Raw genomic sequence first — 5,880 nt, forward strand, 5'->3', positions numbered from 1 at the left:
CCCAAAGAGCCCTCTTGTCCAATTGAGTACACCTTCCAGCTTTTGTTTGCTTGTTTTTTAATGTTTATTTGTTTTTGAGAGGGAGGGAGAGAGAGAGAGAGAGAGAGAGAGAGAGAGAGCAGGGTAGGGGCAGAGAGAGGGGGAGACACAGAATCCAAAGCAGGCTCCAGGCTCTGAGCTGTCCGCACAGAGCCCGACGTGGGGCTCGAACTCACAGACCGCAAGATCATGACTTGAGCCAAAGTCAGAAGCTCAACTGACTGAGTCACCCAGGCGCTGCACCCCCCCCCCCACTTCCGGCTTTTATTGAAGTCCCAAAGAACCAACCAGTCAGCTGCATTTGTTCTGACTGCCTAGGTCGTTTGCCTGGGCCAGAATCGATCCCACACGGATCCAGCTCTTAGGCAATAGGGCCTGAGGGTTCACCCAGCCCTTGGCTAACAAGTGTGAGGGGGTTTCTTCTGGGTTTCTGAAGGGAAGGGCTCTAAGTTACAACTCATGTTTCTAAGAGCCCCGGACACAATCAAGAGGAATACTCCAAATATTTGGAATGAGCAAGACTGAGCGTGACAGGAGCCAGAGAGTGTAGCCTCACAGAGAATCAGTGAGGAAGTCCAAATTCCCAGAATGACGGGGCCTTTCCCTCCAAGATTCCAACTGTTGGTTGTTTCCGGTCTACATTCCAGAGTCAAGCTGGGCATCGATAGTGTGCAGCTATCCATCTGTGTTTGCTGAGGACTTTACCGTTCCCCCAGCACGCTACCCCCGACACGACACTAAAAACTTCTGCAGGGACGATAGGGTTGGTGTGTCCGGCTTTTAAGGGTGTGTCGAAACAGAAAAACAGTTATGCCACCAGCTCTTCCTCAGCTTGGGTTGTACGTGTTTTGATACTTTTTTGAGCAGTTTGGCGTGTATCTGTTCAAGTCACTGTCGTTTTTTAATTTTCTCATTCTAGAAGGTCGGAAGGTTGGAGTCAAGAGGGTTGGCAAGATTGGCAGGTGGAGTGGACGCAGAGCGTGAGGGTAGCCGAGTCGGGTGGGAGTGGTTGCCCTTCTCTCTGCCAGTCCCCAAAGCCTGCTACCTCCTGGTTCCTTCAAGTGTAGCTCCCCAGGGCCCCAAACGACCTCTGGACGTGCCGGGCCCCAGTGCCCCTCCCTGCTCTCTACTCCAATCACATGTATTTGTCATTGCCACCACCCTCTAAAAAATTGTTTTAAATTGAGGTATAACTTACAGTAAATTGAATGCATAAATCTTACAGACAGAGCCTGACGAATATCACATACACCCCCCCCACACACACATACACTAACACTCACACACGACCATCACTCACATCAAGATATAGAGCATTCCTGGGGCGCCTGGGTGGCTCAGTCAGTGAAATGTCCAACTCTCGATTTCGGCTCAGGTCATGATCTCACATTCATGAGTTCAAGCCCCGTGCTGGGCCCTGTGCTGGCAGTGCAGAGCCTCCTTGGGATTCTCTCCCTCTCTCTCTGCCCCTCCCCTGCTTGTGCTCTCCTTCTCTCTCTCTCTCAAAATAAATAAATAAACATTAAAAACCCTCCACTACCCCCCGCCCAGACCAAGGAAACCACTGTACTGACTTCGATGGTCACAGATAGTTTTGCCCAATTTCGAACCTCAACTAAATCTAATCATACAATAATACAGTATGTCTCCTTTTGTGTCTGGTTCTTTTTATTCAACAAATGGTTGCCTGTGCAGTCATTTGTTATTTCTTTTCCATATGGTATTCCATTGTATGAATATTCCATAATTTATTTCTCCATTTTTCTACTGATGAGCATTTACATTGCTTCCTGGTTTTGGCTATTATGAATAAAAATGGACTGAGAACATTTTTTTCCCATGTATTTGGTGGACATAAGCACTAATTTGTCTTGAGTGTATATCAGAAATGGAATTGATAGCTTTACTAGGTACAGCTAATAGTCTTCAAAAGCATCAGTACCGGGGCACCTGGAGGGCCCAGTTGGTTGAGCATCCGACTTCAGCTCAGGTCACGATCTCACCCTTGGTGAGTTTGAGCCCCGCGTCGGGCTCTGTGCTAACAGCTCGGAGCCTGGAGCCTGCTTCGAATTCTGTGTCTCCCTCTCTCTCTGCCCTTCTCCTGCTCACACTCTGTATGTCTCTCTCTGAAAAATAAATAAACACTAAAAAAAAAAAAAAAAAGCATCAGTACCAATTTACATCCCCACAAGTGATAAATATATGTCATCTTGCAAGAAAAGCTACAATTCTTTTCCTTGTATACACTGACACTTTGTATCTCCTCCCATCAAAAACACAAAGCATATTTCTCCATCCTTCAAATGTGGGCTGACCTTGTGACTTGTTTTGGCTTTGACTAATACAACTATTAAGAAATTGTATGAGACGCTCCAGGCCAGGGCCTTCGGAAGCCTTCCGCGTGTCCACTTTCCCATGCCCCTGCCCAGTTACTGTGTGAATAAGCTCAAGTGAGCATGCTGGACGATCAGAGACACGTCGCCCAGTCAATAGCCAATTGACCCTTCGGAGCAGAGCACCCTCTCTGACCAGCAGCTAACTGCGGACCCATGACAGAGCACAGCAAAAACCCAATGACCACCTTGCTGAGCTAATCTTCAGAACTGTGAGATTTTGAGCTAATTGAGTTGTTGTTTCTTTAAGCCACTCATTTTGGAGTGATTTGTTACACAGAAAAACGTAATTGATAAAACACGAGAGTTTCCGTGTTCCACCTCATCACCAACATTAACATTGTCAATCCTTTTCATGCTTAGCTATTTTAGTAAGGTCTACCGCATTTTAAAATTCACTTCTGGACACATCCTAGCTTCCCTAGCTATCTTTTAAAGTTTTTGAAGACAGAGCCCATGCTTTATTCAGTAGCTGTGATATCAGTATTTGTTGATAGTCTCAATCATACTAAAAGCTTTCCATGAGATAAACAAAAACTTATTCCTAATAACCAGAAATCTTAAGGCTGCAAAGAATGATGCAGTCGTCAACTAATCCAGGTCCTTGGCATGCAACATTATGAAATTAAAGCCCAGTCAAATGGTTCTCAATAATTGTGGCATGGGATGCATCACACTGGCCCACAGATAGCAGTTACAGAATCTGGAAAGGACATGTCATCCACAATGTTCACTATACCTTAAAAAAACCACTGGAATTACAAAGACACGGGAAAGCCATGACTTCCGGTCTGGAGAAGAGGAAGTCAATTGAAACCAGCTCCAAGGTCATCTAGATCCTGGAATTAGCAGACAAGGACCTTAAAGCAGCTGTTATAAATATGTCCGCCAAAGACCTAAATAGAAAATATGACCCAAATTAATGAACAAATGGGGGAATCTGAGCAAAGAAAGGGAACCTAACCACAAGGACAAGAAAACAAATGGAAAATCCAGACCTGAAAAGTATAGATTCTATATAATGAAAAATTTACGGTGATGAAGACGACAGCAGTCGGTATGGTGGGGGAACAGAGGAACAGTAATTAGAACTTCTCCAACCCAAGAAACCAAGGGAAAGATTTAGAAAATGGGTGCTCTTGTGATACATGAGATAGTAGAAAGTTGCCTTATATATATGTAAATGGTATCCCAAAGGGCAGGAAAGAGAAAACGGGGCAGAAAAAAAATTTGAAGAAAAAATGGCTGGAAATTCCCTAAATTGGTTGAAAAACAAATTTGGGGACTTAAGATGCTTGACAAACCCCAAAGGGAATAAATAGAAAATCACACCTAAGCATAGCATACCATGCAGGGATAAAATTTAACTCGAAGAAAGCATAACAGTAAAAACATCTTGTGTTCCTAATGAGAGAGTATAACATATATGAAACAAAAACGCATAGAACTAAATGGAGTAAGGAAAATCTACAAAGTTGGGTTTTAAACATCACAATGTCAATCTTTGGTAGAATAACTAGACAAAAATCCCCAAATTCATATAGAACATAAACAGCTCTGTTGCTGTGGGTTGAATTGTGTAACCTCTCAATTATATGTTGAGGCCCTAACCCCTAATACCTCAGAATGTGACTATATTTGGGGATAGGGTCTTTAAAGAGGAAATTAAAATGGGGCTGTTAGGGGGGCCCTACTCCAATACACTGGTGTCCTTATAAAAAGAGGAGATTACTGAGGCCCCTGGGTGGCTCAGTTGGTTAAGAGTCCAACTTGGGCTCAGGTCATGATCTCATGGTTCATGGGTTCGAGTCCCACATCAGGCTCTGTGCTGACAGCTCCAGAACCTGGAGCCTGCTTCGGATTCTGTGTCTCCCTCTCTCTGCCCTTACCCCACGTGCACTCTCTCTCTGTCTCTCGAAAATAAATAATAAAAAATGTTAAATTTTTAAAAAATATTTAACATCATTAGTCATCAGGGAAATGCAGATAAAATCAGGAGATCCCTCTATACGTAACAGAATGGGTAAAATGAAAAAATACCGACAGCGCTAAATGTTGGTGAATATACAGAACAACTGGAAATCTCAAACACTGCTCATGGAAATGCAAAATGGTACAACCACTCTGAAGGAAAGAAGTCAGGCACATACAGCCTCGTATAGTATGATTCCATATATGTGTGATTCTGCAAAGGGCAGAACTGCAGAAACCATTTGTTTAATTGGTTGTGTCTGGGGGTGGCAGTCGTGGAGAGACCAGAGGGAACTTTCTGGGTGCAATGGCAGTTTTCTTTTTCAACACAGATGCGAGTTGTTTAAGTATATGCATTTTTCAAAACTCACCGAATTGTACATTAAGAGTTGTGTTCTTTGCTGTATGTAAATTTACCTGATCTGTAAACAAAGTAAATGCTGTTTTAAAAAGGGCCAATTCCAAAACAAAAGCAAAACAAGTCAAGTCAATTGCCTCTATCTACAGAATGGTATCTGTTAGTGTTGGGATTGTACACTCGGTTTGAAGGAGTTCTTCATGAGTGCAGTTTGTCAGCAAGGTATGGCGGGCGGGGTTCTGCTTGACCGTGTCCCAAGCGCGTCGCGGGGCCTGCCTGCTGGGTGATCCGGAGCCTGGTTTCGTTCCTGGGTCGGGTCCACCTCCTGGGAAGTGAGGCTGGGACATGGCTTGCGGAAGCTTATAGACTTTCCTAAATGTCGTCAAATTTGTAGAAGTAAATCTATGGATCGAAGTTAGGAGGTTGGTTGGGGTTTAGGGGAGGGCTTTCTATCTTCATGTAGCCTTTTGTAAATAAAGGAATTGTAGATAACTTTACCCTTTTCTTTTCTTTCTTTCCTTCTGTGTTATTTCCTTCTGTCAGAGTTCTCTAGAGAAACAGAGCCAATAGGAGGATCCATCTATCTATCTATCATCTATCATCTATTTCCTAAAGATACCTGTCTATCTATCTATCTATCTATCTATCTATCTATCTATCTATCATTTCCTAAGGAGATCTATCTACCTATCCATCCATCCATCCATCCATCCATCCATCCATCCATCTACCTATCATCTATCTATCATCTATCTATCTATCTCTCTATCTATCTATGTATCTATCTATCTCCTAAGGAGATCTATCTGTTTCCTAAGGAGATCTATCTATCTATCTATCTATCTATCTATCTATCTATCTATCCATCTCTCCGAATAGCTGCCTGTGACTTCCCTTTGCCTTCCAGTATCCTGTTAGAACCTAACTAACTGCCTCTAGCCCTTGCTTCCTTCCTCTTTCTCCTTTCCTCTTCCTTTCCCTCCTTCCTTCATACATTTTCAAGTTGATCATAATTGAATTCCATTCGTTTGGAATTTTCACTTCTACCTGACAAAATACTGATTATTAAAAGGAGTTTCTTGGTCTGGTAATAGTCGTGACTTTAAAATACCCATGAAA

Source organism: Leopardus geoffroyi, chromosome C2, assembly GCF_018350155.1.
Source record: "Leopardus geoffroyi isolate Oge1 chromosome C2, O.geoffroyi_Oge1_pat1.0, whole genome shotgun sequence".
NCBI lineage: Eukaryota > Metazoa > Chordata > Mammalia > Carnivora > Felidae > Leopardus > Leopardus geoffroyi.